The sequence below is a fragment of the Cupressus sempervirens genome, chromosome 10 (genome assembly GCF_028749045.1).
Source record: "Cupressus sempervirens isolate cs-2001-9-10 chromosome 10, ASM2874904v1, whole genome shotgun sequence".
Classification (NCBI taxonomy): Eukaryota; Viridiplantae; Streptophyta; class Pinopsida; order Cupressales; family Cupressaceae; genus Cupressus; species Cupressus sempervirens.
In genome coordinates, this window is record NC_143127.1 from 213,815,315 (window position 1) to 213,835,840 (window position 20,526).

Below are 20,526 nucleotides of genomic sequence, written 5' to 3' on the forward strand. Positions count from 1 at the left end.
AAGGTTTCAAATCATACATGTGAATGTGGCTGATTTGCAGGCTACTCAGACCTTGGAAATTGAATTAGAAGATGATATGATAGCAACCAACAAATGGAAAAGAAAGATTTAGAGTGGAGCCTCTACAAGCTATGTTCCTGGCATAACTACCAACACTGAAGAAATGCTTCAGAAGCTCAAATGAAATGATTTATATGAAGAGACAAATGGGTAAACCCAACTCTTTACTCCAACAAGCATGTCAAGACATTCCTCGAAGGCAACATGAAGGTAAACAATTGCAACTGTCATCTTCTCAATAAAAGCTTCCTTTTGATGTAGCCCCCAAGAAGAAAAACATGTAATTTTTTTCATCTACAAGCAATTCATGATGGTGATTCCTATCTAGAAATGATTAGATATAAGAATCTCACTACTTCTAATAAGCTTACCATCAAGTATCTTGAAAGTGAAGATGATTCTACTCCACATGGTGACTATGGAACATTATTTTACAAATATGAATTAGATTCAAAGATTAGAGACAATTGCTTTGCCACCTTAGATGGAATTCAAATGATTGTGGCTATAAGAAGTCAATGAGAGAAGAACTTGATTAACTTTTTTCCTTCCCAAAACACAGCCACTAGCCCTTCACCATATGCAGCTGGAGCATCCACTTCCTCATCCTGGAGGAAGGAGCAATCACATTTCAAACTAAGTGGTAAGCATAATTCCTCATTTGACATTATACAATATTGTAAGGATTCTCATATCCAGGTGTCTCCACTTGATTATCTCAAGACTCACCCTATTGAATTACAAAAGCTATTAGATTATCGTAAGAGTGGTGCTAATGCCAGAGCTCAGCCCAATGTCAACTCTATCATTAGCAATGATCAACCCCAATTAGATAGTGGCCCACTAGTTGATGAAGACCTTGTTTTTCCTATTCTTTTCAAAGAAGAAGAAGCATTAGTTTTAGCTACCTCCCTTGGTAAAAAGCTAGACCCATTCTATGTGTCCTTATATGTAAATGGCCATAAGCTTAGTAATTGAATTATTAATTATGGAGCTTTTGGTAATGTCATGCCTTCTTTAGTCACTCATGCCCTTGGCTTGACTCTTACCAAAACCTTTGGATGTTGTTATTCCATGGATGCAAAGAAGGTCCCTCTAATAGGTCAAGTAAAAGATGCATAAGTAACATTGGCTACTTACCCTGGTAGAAAACATTTTGGCCAACTATGAGATGCTTTTGAGTAGAATCTTTTGCTAAGATATGAGAGATAAAATCAAGATGGATTGGTCTCATGCCATTATTCCCATGGGGAATAAGAACAAAAAGTTGGAACTTGAGGAGAAGGCCAAATTCAAAATTTTAAAGTCTGATGATCCTAAGGCACAAATTCTATATTAAGAAATGGAGTTCAGAAATTACATTATGTTCTTTGATCCTTATTATTCAAAGGAACAACTAGATCCTCCTAGTGATTTAGGAATTTGTACTATGGAGTTCAATTGTAGTTGCACCATTGTTGGGTCTACAGCAAGTGTGGTACATGTGTCCCCAAGTGGAGATATAACACATCTTTCCTAAAAGGTGAAATTCAAAAACAACAACAACACAATGGAGTATGAAGCCTTGTTGTTGGGTATCACTACTATGAAGTAGATAGGAGTGAAGATGAGCTCAAGGAGACACAAAAATTATAGTCAAACAAGTTAGAGCTCAGTATACTATAAAGAATGCAAGGATCAAGAACTACAGGAATAGGGTCTAGGACGAGATTGAACACCTAGATGTTTTTTTTTCAATTCAAGTTGTTCCAAGGGAGCACAATGCAAGGGCAGAATTGTTAGTAGCATCATCCTCGTTGTTACTACCTCATTCATATTTCATAGATAATTAGTTCTAGGTTGAAGTCTTGTTTAGGATGAACATTCCTGACAATGTTGAAACCTGGCTAGTGTTCAATGAAGATAAGAAAATTCAGTCTTTCCTGGAAGGATCTAAACCTTTTAGTGATCAATACTTTGAAGGGAGTGAAAAATCATACAAGGATTTCTCCCCTAACACCAAGAAAGAGTTGGAGCTAGGAGTTGAACAACTCAAAGGTAACAAGAATCCTTGACACTTTAGTTACCTTGATAAACTTTTTGATAGGCATGATGCATTTACTCAAAGGGAAAGAGCAAGGAAAGTTGGAACTTCCAAAGAGAATGAAGGAATGAATATTAGCACCAAATATAAATCCAAGATGGTTAATATCAGTAGTAGTTTCTCAAAAGAAGAAAGAGAAAAAGAAAAAGGTTTTTTTACAAAGTACCAAGATGTGTCTTCTTGGGGATATGAGGACCTAAAGACCTTTAGGAATGGTGAGTTCAAGCACAAAATCCCCCTTAAGCCTAATGTTGCTCCCTTCAGGTAGAAGTGGTGTAACTACAACCCTATGGTCTCTAATGCCATCTTTAGGGAGGTGCATGAGATGTTGGAAGCCATAATTATCTACCCCATACATCATTTGACATGGATAGCTATCATTTTCCTAGTCTAGAAAAAGTGGGGAGATTATAATTTGTGTGGATTTTAGGAATTTGAATTAGGCATCTCTAAAGGACAACTATGCCTTTCCTAATATGGATCATCTACTGCAAATAGGTTTTAGCTCTGAATGATGTCTATGCTAGATGGATTCTTGGGTTTCAACCAAATTGAGGTAAACCTGGAAGATCAGTTCAAGACTATGTTCACCACTCCTTGGGGAACATTTGCATATAATAGAATGCTCTTTGGGCTCATTAATATTGGCATGACCATTCAAAGGGATATGAATTCATCCTTCTCTAATTTAAAGGATAAGATCATAGTTATCTACTTTGATGACCTAATAGTCTTCTCCAAGAAAAGAGAAAATCATCTAAGGGATTTGGAGAAGGTGTTGAAAGGATGCAGGGAGCATGGAATTTCACTCAATCCCAAGAAACCAATCTTCTATGTTACAGAAGGTAAACTATTGGGTCTCATAGTTTCCCAAGAAGGTATTTGGATTGACCTAGAGCATGTTAGAGCCATCCAACAGTTGAATTTTATGGGAAGCAAATATGGAGTCAAATCATTCTTTGGATAGGTAAACTTTTTGAGACAATCCATTCCTAATTTTTTTGATATCACCAAGTGCATCATTGATATGATGAAAGGAAGTTAGAGTTTTAAATGGACAAACTCTAGAAGAGTGACTTTCGATCAAATTAAGGATGCCATAGCCAAAGCACCCATGTTGGTCCATCCAAATTACACCAAGGAGTTCATATTATACTACTACACCGCAGCTCATATGTTGTCTACAATACTCATGCAGGAGAACAAGAAAAGTATCCAAGTGCCAATTTCTTTCATGAGTACCCTCTTAAGGAGAATGAGCTAAGATATTCTCAAATGGAAAAGCATGACTACATAGTGGTAAGAGCTCCATAAAAAATTAGATTCTATGTACTACACTCTCATTCTATTATGTTTGTACCAGATTTGGCTATCAAGAGCATATTGACTTAACAAGAGATAGGTTGCAACATTAGAGGTGCATAGATAACAAAGGTTCAAGAGTATGACATTGACCTAAAGCCAACCAAATTGGTACAAGGGAATGGCTTATGCAAGATGATAGAAGAAAATCAAGACTTGAACCAAGAAGGTGAATCTTCAAGAGCACTAATGGTTAGTCTTCAAGATCCTTGGTTCTCAAACATCACCTACTTTCTAACTTACAGAGACTTCCTTGATGTACTGACATACAAGTAGAAATGAGACCTTAGAATCATATCAGCTATGTATGTCATATATGATGACCAACTATACAAGAGGGTAATAGATGGGACCTTTCTGAGATGTGTGGATAAACCTCAACAAGAAAGGTTGCTTCATAGCTTCCACAGTGAGGCATGTGGTGATCATTTTTCATCAACAGTTACAACATATAAGATTTTGAGACAATGCTACTATTGGCTTTATATGTTCAAGGATGCTTACAAGTAGGTGGCCAAGTGTGACAAGTGTAGGATGTTCTCTAATAAGACTCAATTTGTCGCTTTTCCCCTAAAACTAGTTGTAATTGAAGGCCCCTTTCAGCAATGGGGAATTGATTTCATTGGACCAATTAGTCTACCCTCACCTGTTGGTCATTTATATGTCATCACTGCTATTGACTACTTCACTAAATGGGTGGAGGCCAAGCCAACTAAGAAGACCACATTTGAAGTCATCTATGATTTCATCAAAGAGAACATCTTAATAAGGTTTGGAGTGCCAATGAAGCTTGTCATGGATAACACTTCTTACTTTGATTTGTGGAGATTATAGAATTCTAAAGTGATAATAGCATACATATCAATCACTCATCTGACTGTTTTCCTCAAGGAAATGGTCAAGAAGAATCAAGTAACAAAAACTTGATCAATATCATGAAGAAATTGATCTCTAAGAACTAGAAGAATTGGCACAAGAAATTGTATGATGTGCTCTAGGCAAACAACGTTACACCAAAGAAGGCAATTAGGATTTCCCTATTTGAGATAGTATATGGAGTTGAAGCTAGTATTCCTCTTCTACTAGAGCTATCCATTTTCAAACTTTAGCAAGTGATTGAGGATTCAAAATTCCAAGATATATTGGAGAAGTGCATTATGTATCTAACTAAGGTAGAAGAAGAACGTGAAAGGATGGTTGATCATATCATAGAATATTAAAAGTGCATTAAGACATTCTTTGATAAGAAGGCTAGACCAAGGAATTTCATGGAGGGAAACCTAGTCCTACTATGGGATAGAAGACACAAGCCCAAAGGCATGCATCATAAATTTGACTCCCTTTGGAAGGGCCCTTTCAAGATTATGCTAGAAAACCAGAACATTCCTTCATTCTGGCATATCCTTCTGGAGACGATCTATAATTTTCCTACAAATGGCTAGGATCTAAAGTTGTATCAATTTCATAATTGAAAACAAGTAACCCCTATAGTTAGTGTTAGTCTAGGTAGGTTTTATGTGCACCTTTCCTTGCTTGTTTTCCTGCTTTCATAGGTTTATTTTCCTTTCTATTTGCTTTCCTAGCTTTGTCTTACCCTTTTAAAGCTTGAGGTGAGTGTTTTATGAAGAGAGAAGTGTCTAAGTATGTTATAGGTCACTTACTTCTCATCTTTTCTGAAGTACTCTACTTTTTTTGTTTTTTGGGTCTCCCTTTGCATTACCTTTACCTAATCTTTCTAACTAGGTTTCCTATTTTTCTAGTGCGCATGGGGTTTCGGTGATATAGGTATGGTTGTAGTGTGTTTTGGTGTCACCTTGATGAGAAATAAGTGTTCTATATTTCATTCTCTGTCTACTTGCCCTAATTTTTAGATCTCACAAATTCAGAGCTTTTAGGCTGATTTTTCCCCTTAAGCGAATTACACCAAGTGTGAATCTAAAGCATAAAGTTGTGACAGTGATTAATAGTTTGTGAATATGATTTTTTGATGCTCAAAGACCTATGAAGTTGTGAATAAGAGCTAGATTGAGTCTCATTAAAAACCACGAGGAAATATGGATCTTGGGTATCACTATTGCATATTCATGGTAATGAAGTTGTTTTATTTTGTTCCCAAAACTATATGAACTTGAGCCATATCTCAAGCCTAATGATCAAATAGTGCTAGCATAACTTTGAAGAGAAACATTTAAAGATTCATAACCAATAAGGCATGCTCGAGTTTCAACATCAAAGACATTAGATTGAAGTAAAAGATTGAATGTTGTTTTTTGTGCTTCATTCTAGAAAATATTGTTGAGAGAGGGGTTTTTGTCCCAAGGAAATTAAAAAGATCACTTCTCTAGATGATTCAAGAATAGAAAGTCAAGTCATTATAAAAGATGAATATCCCTTGGAGATGTTGAGAAGATACTTCTAGAGAAGTTAGTAAAGGAAATTTGAACCCAATATAAAGGAAAAGTAGTAGTAAAAGCCTTAAGTAGAAAGTGGAAGAGCAAAGTGCACAAGCTAGCCAAAAGATTACTTCTCATGCTACAATTTTGAATAAAAGAAAATTGAGTTTGTGGAAAAGATAAGTTTCTCTTTCTCTCTCACATGTGTTAATTTTATTTAAGTATATATGATTTTCAAGGCATTTCCTGAAAGGCTAAAGTATTTGTTCTAAGTAAGTGATTCTTAATAATATCACTTCGCTTTAAGTGAAGTAAGAGTGCTTTTGGGAACTTAGTATTTTATGTGAAAATGAATGAAAAGTTTAAATAGTCATTACTCATAGAATTAAATGTAAATCTAACCATTATAATCATTGGAAAAACTTAATTTCGTTCATGTGGCGCCAACATTCTAGTTCCTATATTTCATCAAAATTGAATGCAATTGATTTCTCCAAGAATAATTTAATGGTTATTTATCAAGAACTACATCTTGTTCAATCATAGTAAATGGAAATTAGAGCTACTGGTTATGATATCTAGACTAATTGGCTTGGAGAGTGTGTTAAAGGATTTTATAGATACATCCTTCAAGTTCTACAGTTTGGGTGATTTTCATAGGAAGCTTAATTCCCAACCCATTCACCCAATCACTCAGAAACTTAAAGAGAGTGGATTGGTAGAAGCAACCAACTTTCCAATGGAATTTCATGCACCTGAGTTGGTGAAAGAGTGCATAGAGAGATAAAACCCAAAAATAAAGTAGATTTTATTTCCTGACCATCCATTCTCATATCAATTAACAAAGCATTGATGTAGTCTACATTTGGAATCCTTGTAAAAGAGAAACATTGTGACATTTATTTCAAGTCCTCCACATCCATGTTGAATGAGAAGAAAATCATCAAATGAGAGGACATGTAGAGGGCGTAGTTCCAGACTATCTGCTCAAAGAAGAGAAAAATACCAAAGACTCTATTTGGCACAAATTTGAAGCAAAAGATTGTGGATATCCTCACACTCCTCAGACTGAAAGGAAAAGAAGAGATTTTAGAGTTCACCAAACACCACTTCTTCCTAGTACAAGCAATCTATGCTAAGAATATGTAGATCTTTTGGGCACAAATCATTTGTGATGAGCTTGTCTTGTGGTTGCAGTTGGCCAGAGGATTCAAGCAATTCTACATGTCCTATTATTTAATCTTTGGTTTGACAACCCACCACTTGTGGCCTGGACTCCCTAACATCCCAAATTATGATGAATGCACCAAGGTCTATGAATTTTACCCACGTCTACAACTAAAAAGGAGCTATAAGGAATATGTAGCTATCAATGATGCTTTTACAATAAGGCTACGCCAAGAATTACAAGGATGCCCAGAAAGGAGATTCTCACCAGAGGAAATTTCAGCCATAAACTAGTTTGGATGCTCATTCATCTAGTTCTTGAGTTTCTCCTATTTAAGAATAGGAGCTTATGATGGATTCCCTAAGAGGTTGTCAAGGTATCCCAAAGACAAGGCAGTCCTAGTTGAATTGTGTCAATAGGTACTTTAAGTGAACACCCTATGTTCCAATGTGAAGAAGATTGATGGGATTATATTCCCTATAGTGGTAGGCCCATATTCATGTGCCTCTAGATCAAATGCCCAAAACTTGGTAAAATTTTTTGAAAGCAAGATTAATTTGTTAGACTATGAGGTGCTCAAGCCTTAATATGATCTAATTAATTTTGTAAGGGATCATCTAAAGTTGGGATATGCCTATAGGCATGCCCCAGATATTGAAGATTTCTAGTCTAGCTATCTCAATGAGTACCAAACTCGAGAGAGATTTTTGTCAAGGTTTACCATTGATGAAATAAAATTATATAATTATTATGTTGATGTTTCTGATCTTACAGATGGTGGAGCCTACATACACCCCACTTCTTATGAGAAGATCAAGGGAAAACTAATTCTATCTAACCCATCTATAGATCTAGTCATTGATAGCATGGAGGTTCTCATGTAGGTTATAATCAAAATAATAGACAAATGGGTGGAGTGGACCTGAGAAAGGAAGAAAATGACTAGAAGCACTAGTTTTACAAGTGGAGTTTTAGCTGAAGCTACCTATTCAGCCATAGCTATGAGTAGTACAACCATTACATTAGCATCTATGGGGCCATTATAGTCTATTGGCCAAGGTGGAGACTAGCCTCCAGAAAATAATGTGTCATTCACCCCTACTTGCAAAGTTGACTCTCTTATAAACACTGAGAAGATAGGAGAGAAGGAGGATGACAAAGATAAGGGGAAAGAACAAGAAAAATCAGTGGCTAAGCCATCCTCCCCTGTTCAAGTCATCAACTTAGATGGTGATACTAGCCCCATGGATGGCCAAGAATAGGAAGCATCTTAGCAAGGGGATACTTTAGACCTTTTGGTGACCACGGAGACTGTCTTCACGGTTGCTTTCTAGAGCAAGCCAACTCCATTGATCCCGAGAAAGTTGTTTGATCCCTTAGCATTGAAATCTACTATCAATGTGCTCTCTACAGAATTTTGGCTCAAAGAGACCATTGATAGGAAGAAGTGGAGATAGGAGGATGCAACCCCATTAAAGGATTTGATCACAAAGGTCACCTCCTCCTAGCCATTCAAGAAGATGAATAAGAAAAAGATAATTGTTACACTGGCAATGGGTTCAACAACTAGCCACATGCTAGTTGAGATTGTTGAGCCATAGAAAGAGGGTAGATTTGAGCTCTCAAAGGATGATTTTTAGATCAGGATGATTGATGTTAGCATCCTAGTTCATTGCTCCACGGTAAACATGTGGAAGCCAACTAATGATAGATCAAGGATAAGCTAGAAGAGCTTAGAGCAGAAAAGGAGATATTGAAGGCATCAAACAAAAAGCTAGTGGATTACATAAAGTTTGCACTCAGAAGCACTTATTTGAGTCAATTTGACCTAAATGTGGAGGAGAATAAGAACTTGCTTCTAAAGCTGCAACAAGAAAGACAATTCGAGCAAGTAGGCCAAGCTTAGGTAGATTAGATGAAGGCTCAAGGTCCCAAACTGGTTGAGAATTTGGGAAGCATAATTTTGGATGCTCATAAACTCAAAGAAGAACCTTCAAATCATCAAATAACTATACAGAAGGTAGCAAACAAGATGATAGAGCAATTGGCCCTTTTACAAGAAGTGATAGACATGAAGACCAATGTGGCCATTGCTCATGGGATTCTGAATACTGGCAAGAAGTCACTATTCCACTAGAAGAAATCCTTGGATTTTTTCATAGAAAGCTTTATGAGATCTACAAATTAATTTAAGGATGTGCACAATATGGTCCAAAAGATCATTGACAAGTTGTTTCAATATTTGAAGATCTTGCACAGAAAGTCATTCATGTTTACTAATAGCAAGTTGGTGGACATCAAAAGAATGAAATCCAATTTTTTGGCATTTTTTGACAAATTCATTGACCTACTCAACTTCCAATTGTCCAAGATCTAGGAATTATCTGTAGCAAATGCAATCATAAAGAGGGAAGTGAAAAAATTCCAGTCAAGGGTGGCTAGAATTGATGAACTGATAGAAATGCATGACTACTGGATGGTCCAAGTGAAAAATATCCTCATCCCAAGTGTTGAAGAGATGGATAAAGTAACCAAAGCTATGAAAGCTTATAGAGCTAAATTAGTTACTACTAAGAAGACATTATGTTCTCATGCTTTTCTAGACATCTGTCATTCTTCCCCTCCTCATTCTTTTGTCATCATTCATGGCATTTTGTCAGTCTCTATAATGGACAATGATTCATATTTTTCCTATTTTTAGATGATTCATCCAATGTAACTGGCCATTTTGAGAATGCCTATAAATGTAATCTTTGATGAAGTTAATCAGATCGACAAAATTTACTTTGGGAGAACCCTTGTAGTTAGGACTATTGTATCTGAGTCTAAGTTCATTTTGAATTTTGATGTTCATTTAGTTTAGAATGGAGTGTATAGAATGAATGTTTTAATGTTGAAAGTTGAATGAATGCAAATGAACTTTTCTTTATTTCCTTTGCTCAATAATGTGTATGTCTTACTCTCTTCAGCATAAGCATATCTTCTATTCTCTTTGTTGTTCACCTTAGTCCTTCTGAAACTACAAATCCCAAGTACACCAACTCCTTCACAAAATTGCACTTCTTTAGCTTTATCAACAACTTTTCTTCCCTCATCTTATCAAACACCTTTTATATATGCATCAAATGCTCCTCAAACATCTTACTAAAGATCAAAATATTATCTAGGTAAACAATGACAAACTTACCTAGATACTCCTTCGGTACCTCACTTATGAACTGCATGAAAGTGCTATGTCCATTGGTTTGCCCAAAAATCATGACTAACCACTTGTATAATCCTTCCTTCATCTTGAAAGAAGTCAATGGGACATTTGATCTCACTAAATCTCTCTATCATATCTAGATGTGGAAAAATTCATTATTCATCCATAGACGAGTAGCCTCAATATTTTGTATACATCCTCTAAGGTGACTATTTTCTCACCAGTAGGTAGATATAATGTGCATGTATCCTAATTCCATCTCTCCATCAATGTCATCAATTTGGCTTTGTGAGATATCATCTATGGGAGATGATATACCTAGTGTAGTCCCACATCTCTCAACAATTGTATCGCTTATTTGTAGTAAGGCATGTTGTTGTAGAAATAATTGATTAATTGTATATTGTCTTTGATGTTACACAAAATTTCATATCATTATCAGTCAGTATATGTCGAGCTCACTCAGGCATTGAAGACAATTTTTTGTGGCTATCGAGCATTCCAGAGTTTGTTTAGTTCAAAAAGAAGTATCTACCTAGTTCACTCAGGCATCAAATGAAAGTTTGTGGAAGTTGAGTGTTAACCAAGCTCACTTAGTTAATGAAGGAATGTTGGATGGAACCAGTGTTAACCAAGCTCACTTGGTTACCAAAGGAACTATGCTAATATGTAGTGTTGATTGAGTTCACTTGGTTAACATAGGAAAATCATTTCTGAGTTAGTGTCTATCGAGCAAGATTGGCCAATGCATAATTTTCTTGTTTTGGAATATTGAGTTTAATGTATTTATCTATTGGTTCTAGTCAACTAAGAAGATGAATTTTAATTATTCTAAGTTATATTTGAGCTGACTTGACAATATGAAAGATATAAATAAAAGGTGAAGTTTAGGGTCAGAAAAAAAGAATGCATGGAAGATAATTGAAGATTTGAAGATGCTAAGAGGAAGCAAATCAAAAGGATAAGAAAAATATCCTTAAGAAGCTAAAAAGATATATTTGATCAAGAAGGATCAAGTATAAGCTAGAATTGATATCTGTAATCAGCAATTTAGTTGCATCCAAATCAAGTCATGTCATTGTTACTCTCTAACCATCGTAGCAGTGATCTAAATCTCTTAACAAAGTTAGCTTAACAGCTATTTGTAAATCCTCTAACAAGGTGGTAGTTCTATTGAATTTTCTAAAGACCTCTAACAAGCCCACTCCTAACAAGGTGATTAAATCCTCTAATAGGGTCATACCTAACAGTGTTTTTTGTAATCTTTAACAAGGTTGGCTCCTAACAAGGCTCACTTCAGAAGAGTGAAAAATAGTAACTAGTTGAAATTGATGGTTTTTCCCAAATTGGGTTTCCACGTTAAATCTTGGTGTCAAATTTGTTCATGTTATTTCTTTTATGTACTTGCAACTAAGTTAAAGTAATAAGTAATCACAATTAACATCTTAATATTTTCATGCTAGGTGTTTGCCAAGCAATCTCAATATTTATTGAGTTACATCATTTTCAGTGTGTTTATTGAGCTTCAGCAAAGTTTAATTTTCAAAGTTTTATTTTGTACTGGCATCTAAGGGATCTGGGATTTATTTTTGTAGTAACTGATTCACCCCTCCCCTCTCAGTTACTCTTCTTATATTTCTCACAATTGTGACCTTAGGAAGGACATGACCTTCATGGTACAATGTTCATACAGTACTAGGAGCTTCTCCAATCACATTTGAATAAATTTTCATCAATATGTCATCTCAAGAAATAAAATCTATTGACTAAACATAAAATTGTAGTCTTCTTGTAAGTATCTTGATACTGAATACAAGACTCCTTCTGGAACATTATCAGTTGAAGACATTGTCGAAAAGAAGAATCATAATGTCATGATGATTGATATTGCATATGCTCTTAGTTATGTTGAATTTGATGAATTAAAAGACTACAAAACAACTCATGAAATGTGGATTAAACTAAAAGACATTGATGGAGGAGATGACAATGTAAGAAGAGCTAAAGTAGAAAGTCTTAGAGGTCATTTTGATCAGATGAAAATGAGAGAAGATGAAAACATTGTAAAATATGTGAAATGAATCAAAGCAAGTGTGAGTGTAATCAAAGCATCTGGAGGAGACATTGATGAAAAAAATTGTAAGCAAGGTACTCAAAATCCTTTTCCTATCTATGTAATTAGAGTGTCTATTATTCAAGAAATGAGATGTGATCCAAATAGAAAAATTTCTTTAGATGCTCTAGTTGGAAGATTGAAAGCTTTTGAGTTGGATAACTATGATTTTTATGTTCCTAGTTCCAAAGGTATTGAGCGTACATTTGAAGCCAAACTCTCACTCAACAAAAAGAGTAAGGAATCAAAGGCCAATCAATTAGGAAGTGAAGAAGAAAAAAAAGAAAGTTATGATAATGATCTTGAAGTTGTTGAGGCCTTACTTGCAAAGAAATAATCCAAAGGCAGAGGAAAGTACAAAGGCAAGATTCCTCTAATCTATTTTTCTTGTGAATAAATTGGTCACATTGATGCTAGGTGTCCAAACAGAGAAAACAAGGATAAGAAGAAAAGCAATAAGTACAAAGGCAAGAAGGAATTCAAGAACTGCAAAGACAAAGGTAAGAAATCTTGTTTTATGACTAAAGATTCTGATAATAGTGAAGATGAAATGGTATATTGTTGTAAAAGATGAATCTAATGATGAAGGAGATAAGATGGCACTTATCTCTCATGTTAGCTTAAATGATACTTGGATTATTGACAGTGGTTGTTAACATCATATGACTGGAGACAAAACAAAATTTGAGCACATGAAATATTATGATGGTGGTAGTGTGAGATTTGGAAACAATGAACCTTGTTGCATAAAAGAGGATGTATCTCTTTGACCAATGAATTTATATGTGATAATGTTTATTGGGTTGAAGGACAAAGCATAATATATTGAGTGTGGCACAGTTGAATAACACTGGATCCAAGGTAGAATTCATGGATGGAAAGGCCAAATTGCTGGATGGAAAAGGAAATCTAGTTAGATCTGGCAAGCAAACAAAAGGTAATATACTTTATCTTGATCTTAGTGAAAGTTCATATTTTATTACTCAAGTAGAATAAAGTTAGTTATGGCACAAAAGATTATGTCATGTAAACTTTGATAATTTGGTTAAGATAAGCAAACATTAAAGAGTAAGAGGTATTCCTAGCTTGAAGAAACCTGATAAGGGTCTATGAAAAAATTGACAAATTGGTAAGATGGGAAAGACTAGTTTCAAAAGCAAAAACTATCATTCTAAAGAAGTATTAGAGCTTGTGCATATAGAGTTATGTGGACCTATTGGAATAGAGAGTTATAGTGGAGAAAATTTTTTCATTCTTTTTGTTGATGACTATTCTAGAATGATGACTATAATGTATCTAAAAGAAAAATCAAAAGCTTTCCAAAAATGATGATTCCATAGAGGTAGATCAGACCACTTATAGATCAATGATTGGAAAATTGTAGTATGTAGTACACACAAGGCCTGATATTGCATTAGCAATCAGTATGGTGGCAAGATTCTCAACAAATCCCAAAGAAAATCACGTCATGGCAGTTAAAAGAATCATGAGATATTAGAATGGTACTGAAGAATATGGTTTATGGTACAAAATAGGAGGCAATTTGGACTTAAAAGTATTCATAGATGATGACTGGGCATGAAGTATTGATGACAGAAAGAGCACTAGTGGTGGAGCATTCTTTCTTGGTAAAAGACTAGTGTATTAGACAAGCAAGAAATAGAATTGTATCTCTCAATCCACAGTAGAGGCAGAATATGTGGCAGCAATAGTCAATTGTTCTAACATTGTTTGTTTCAAACAATTAATAATAGGTATGAAGATAGAGATCAAGGATTCAATAGTTATATATTGTAATAACACTAGTGTAATCAATATATCAAAGAATTCAGTGATGCATACCAAAACAAAGCACATTGCTATAAAATATCATTTCTTGAGAGAATTGGTGTAAGATAAAGAAGTTAGATTGGAATATGTAAATACAAAAGAACAAATTGTAGACATATTCACCAAGCCATTAGCTAAGGATGCATTTTTGTATCTAAGAGGTAAGCTAGGGGTCATTCCCCTATCTGAAGCTCACTAGATAAAATTTAGTGATGCATCAACCAGAGCATTATTAAAGATCAATCAATTGGTGCAATATTGACAAGGGCATATTGCAAATGAATCAATACTTGAGGTACATTAATATTAATTGAACATTTTCTTTGGCATGAGATGGCAAAGAGGGAGAAGTTTACTATCATATCTCATAGAATTATTTTTTGTTAAAAAGAGGGAAAATGTTTCTATCATAAAAATCTTGTAAAGAGATGTCAACAAGGGAGAATGTACTTGGCAAATGTTCTAGGAGATAGAAGCTTTCTGATAAAGGGAGAAACTAAAGACAGAAGAGTTCACACTGATAGAGGGAGTTCTCATGGAAGAGAATCAAAATGAAACTAAGGATATGTTCCTCATTGTATTCTTACTCCAAAAATTTCATTGTACTATGACATGTTGTGTTGCCATCAATGCCAAAGAGGGAGATTGTTGAAACAATTGATTAATTGTGTATGTCTTTGATGTTACACAAAATGTCATATCATTATTAGTCAGTATATGTTGAGCTCACTTTGGCATTGAAGACATTTTTTTTGTGGCTACCAAGTGTTCCAGAGTTTTTTTAGTTTAGAAGGTAGTATCTTTCGAGTTCACTTGGGCGTCAAAGGAAAGTTTGCAAAAGTTGAGTGTTAAACGAGCTCACTCAACTAATGAAGGAATTTTGGATGGAACTAGCGTTAATTGAGCTCACTTGGTTACCAAAGGAACTATGCAAATATGCATTGTTGACCGAGTTCACTTGGTTAACACAGGAAAATCATTTCTGAGTTAGTGTCTACTGAGTAGGCTCAGCCAATGAAGGATTTTCTTATTTTGGCTTATTGAGTTTAATTGATTTATCTGTTGGTTCTAGCTGACTGAGAAGATGAATATTAATTATTCTAAATTATATTTGAGCCTACTTGACAATATGAAAGATATAAATAAAAGATCAAGTTGAGGGTGAGAAAAAAAAAATACATGGAAGATAATTGAAGATTTGAAGATGCTAAGAAGAAGCAAATTAGAAGGATAAGTAGAATATCATTAAGAAGCTAAAATGATATATTCGATTAGGAAGGATCAAGTATAAGCTAGAATTGAGATTTGTAATCAGAAATTCAGTTGCATACAGATCAGGTCATGTCATTGTTACTCTCTAACCATTGTAGCAGTGATCTAAATCTCTTAGCAGAGTTGGCTTAATAGCTATTTGTAAATCCTACAACATGGTGGTAGTTCTATTGAATTGTCTAAAGACCTCTAACAAGGCCACTCCTAATAGGGTGATTAAATCCTCTAATAGGCTCACATCTAACTATTTGTTTTGTAACCTTTAACAAGGTTGGCTCCTAACAGGGCTCACTTCAGAAGAGTGAAAAATAGTAACTAGTTGCAATTGATGGCTTTTCCCAAATTGGGTTTCCACATTAAATCTTGGTGTCAAATGTGTTCATGTTATTAATTTTATGTGCTTACAACTAAGTTAAAGTAATAAGTAATCACAAATAACATCTTAAGATTTTCATGTTAAGTGTTTACTGAGAAATCTCAATATTTACTGAGTTACAACATTTTTAGTGTGTTTTCTAAGCTTCAGCAGAGTTCAATTTTCAGAGTTTTATTTTGTACTAACATCTAAGGGATCTAGAATTTATTTTTGTAGTATCTGATTCACCCCTCCCCTCTCATTTACTCCTATTATATTTCCAACAGTTGTGACCTTAAGAAGGTCGTGACCTTAGGAAGGTCATGACCTTCATGGTACAATGTTCACATAGTAATAGAAGCTTCTCCAATCACATTTCAATAAACTTTCATCAATATGCCATCTCAAGAAATCAAATCTATTGAATAAACATAAACTAGAAATCCTTTTCTATAGGTCAAAATTCTAGGTATAGGTTAACTTATTGTGGTACAAGCCAACTTCCTAGTTACAAGTTGACTTCTTGGGTATGGGTCAAGCATATGAGTTTATAAGCTAAAAACACATGCTAATATCATCTAGGTCATAATTATACACCTATAGAAAAATGATAGAAGTGTTGTAAATTAGGAAGAGCATGAGAATCAAGACATACCTCATCCAATGGTATGCCATTTTCCACTGGTTTTCACACCACCTCCAATTTGAAGGGTCTAGTGTTATCCTCTTTTGCATCCTTCTCTAAGATTCTTCTCCCTCCTCTACAAATGTATAACAAACATAAGTGTTGCAAATAACTCTTCAAAAGCTAGGATGCAACTTATATGCAATTTTAAACTTGGTTTCTATTACTAACCCTAAAAAAATCATCTTCTCATTGCAACTCTTTACATTTAATTTGCCATAACTTAAGCTATGAAGATTTGATTTTCACTCTAGGATAGTGTTATAATAAGGATTTAGTAATTTTTATTTCCAAATGCCTTTTGAGATATTTTAAGTTCATATTGAATGGTTTAGAAATGATTTTTTTGTCCTTTTCTATTCATAGTTCATCACAATAAATATGATTCCCTATTTCACCTTTCTAACATAACAAGCTGAAACAAAGGGCCATATAGCTACCTACAAGCTTCACTATATTCCTTAGTAAGTCCTAGGTGATTTATGATTATTACTAGCATTTGATTTTTTAGGATGTGGAACTACTAATGGTTTCTTCCAAGATTTATGTGTTGTGGACTTGTTATATCATTTTTCATTTATCAATGTTCTTCTTGCTTTCGCTTGCATATACACTTAGTGTCATATAGCACTAAAGTGAGAGCTAACTATAGAATCTTAAACTATAAGCAACTATATTCTCTACAATTTAAAGGTTTTTTAGCACCCTTCTTATTGTATTTTCATTATACATTTGCATATTAATTAATTAAGTCCTATATAATTTCCCTCTCCCATCATTGTAAAAGTTGAGGTGGGGTTTAAATTAATACATCCTCCTTTACATTTCCCTCCTCGACTTGTGCAAAAATCAAGATAGGATCTAATCTCTAGGAATCCTCCTCTATTTGGTCCTTTAATCACAAATTCACTCTTTCCATAGGCTCTATCTTGTTAAATTCAAGATCTGTAAGCCTTTTTTAATCAATTTCAATGTGCATATTTTTTAATCTTCCTAAGAACCTTTAAACTATATTTCTGCTTGCCCCAACACCTTTAAGACTATTCCCTCCTAGCATAGAGTTCCTAGAAGCTCCCTATGTTTTGTACAGGGCACCTAGAAGTTCCCTATACCTTAAAAATCCCCTTTCAGGGGTTGCGAACCCAATGTAACATTTTTCTTTCTTTTCCTACCTATTAGTGTCACCTCTTATGAATTTGGGATCTCAAATCACTATAAAAGGAAACCTACTAACTTATTTTGAGAGGCACATCTAGATAATCCAATAGGAGGACATCAAGTATACAAAGCATTTTTGCAAGGTGGAATCCCATGCTTTGATGTTATCAATTTGAAGCAAGACTAATCTCACTTTAAGCATTCCAATCAAAGTTCTACAATCAAAAATTCAATACAACATATCACAGAGTTGCAAACAAATTGTGAGGATGGATAGGAATAATTTTACCCTTGAGGGCCTAGTATAATTTTATTTTTATTTTCAAACTTATGATTTTTTGCCACATATTTCATAGTACTTATATGTTAGGGCTCAACTCTTAGCATTAGATCTTAGTATTTACATTATGTTGCACTTGTATTTTTTAGCTCTTTTGCATTTTAGACACATAAATATAGATTCATGAGCATAATCACATTTTCTTAATGACTATTCATGGAAGTGGGAATCACAAAAATGGGGGGTTGACTAAGCCAAACCCCTATATAGCCAGCCCCACACACCCTTTTCAAATCTATAGGTTTTAGAAGCATGTATACAAGTACAAATTTGGACACCCATTTAGGAGATTAACACATATCTATTTTTTATTTTGGTATTTCATAAAACATGGTATAGTCTGTTAAATTCTACCTATGCTTGGTAATCAAAATCATAGATCTATTTGTAGCTCTACAAAGACATATCCAAAAGACCCATACCTTGTTTCTAGTTTTTTATTTTGACTAAGCTGGGTATAGGTCAACAAGTCTGAACTATACACTGTATAGGCCACCCCAGATTGTCCCATTCTTATGAAAAAAAAAGAGTTGAATTTTCCAAATCTATTATTTGATAGCTATAAGATTCAAAAATTTGATCCTTTAGAGCTCTAATAGTCTAGAAATTAGTCTTTCAAGTCATTCTTCTTTTTTCATTTCTAGGTGCACACATTCTTATATCACCTATTGCATTTAATTTCTAAGACCTGGTCTATAGTGTTACATTATATTTAGGAATCAAGACCTCCTCTTCAAAGGGAAAATAAGATCAAGTCTATAAGGTATAGAACCTAGGCTTACACCCTTTTGGTTGTGTTTGCTAGATCCATCCTATCTTGGTGAGAGTTTCCTATACCTTCCTCCCCCTCTTTGAGTCCTAATGTATATGGTGTATTATTTTGTGATCTACAATTGATTATTATTTTTCCAGATACAATTGCATCTATCTTTTTTGTAATAATAAATCATTTTCTAGTTATATAAGATATTGAATTCTTGTTCACTCCATTCACTATTAAGATTGCTCACTTCATGAGTTAATAGTAAATTGATATAATTGGTTAATAATAAAATGTTTAATATTTAGGATTTCTATTTTTTTAAGCATTAAGGAATAAAATAATAAGGCTACACTATCAATATTTATGACCTAAATGTCTCCTTTGGAAACATGTGATTAGACAATAATATTACTTTCTTGTGAGTGAGGTCCATTCGTCTCATTCAATTTTAATACTAGTTTACTCATGACCAATTTAGACTATAAATGCAATTATGCATTCTTTAATTTATTGATAATTTGAGCAAATTATAGAAAATATTAGAGATTTGGGTTTTATTGGATGTAAAGGTGTGACTTTTTAAATGATGAGGTATATGATTTCCCTCCCCTCTTAAGTAATAATGCACAGAATTGCCCCTAGAGGAATGTAAATATTAAACTCTCTAAGAAGATGAAATAGAATGACACAAGACTATGACCAAGTAAACATAAATACATGATCCTCTAAAGAGATGAGACACATTATCCAAGGTTGTGTCCAATTATATGCAAATAGTTGACCTTATAAAAAGAAAAGACATAATAACAAAAAAGTACATCTTATTGAATGAGAATGCTCAACACTCTTAAAAAATACATTAGATAATGCCCTACTAAATGAATTATGGCCGTAGGCATGAAAACTTATGCAAACATTTAGTCCAATTCAAAATTAATAAAAAAAATTAAGTAGCCAATAGAATTAAAATATTTTTTGAGGTTTCACTTTTTTTATAAAGTTGTAAATTTTTATATATTTATTAAAATATAAAAAATGACATTTATTTAAAAGCTTATTTGTTACCTTGGAAAATAGCAAGGAGAAAATTATTTTTTCTCATACTAAAATTATAGAAAATTTGAAACTGACACGATTACTTGACATAATTATTATTAAATATTAATCAACAATAACCCTCTAGAATTCTTGAATTAATATCAAAATCTAGCAAGAATATATCTCATTAAAAATATCACGCATGTAATTTTCTGGGACCTTCAATTTTAGAAAATTCAAGAGCTCCAAGATCGAATCCTTGGCCCTGTCTGGCCTCGAAGCAAAGGTCGACAATTCACATTATGTAAATTTTACTAATGTGTGCATCTAATCTTTATCAAAACTTTGGTATCTGTATTTGACATTAATGAATTTTTTTAAACTTGACATCAGTGAATTTTTTTAGTAAACATTAATATTTGAGTAGATAGAACATATCTTAAATAATAGTACTAAGATTAAGGACTAATAACATAAAACCAAATGTGTTGTGCATTGGTACATAACATAATTTCACTAATATTGACTGTAGTTTATTGGTTTTTGTTAGTCATTGTTAGGTTCTATGTACATTTTTGACAATTATGTTGCTATGAAATAGACATTGAACCCAATGATTTGATTCTCCATGCATTTCACTAATTTACATATTTGCAAAATCACAAGAAGTAAATCTTGATCCTAGAAAACCAAAATTCAAT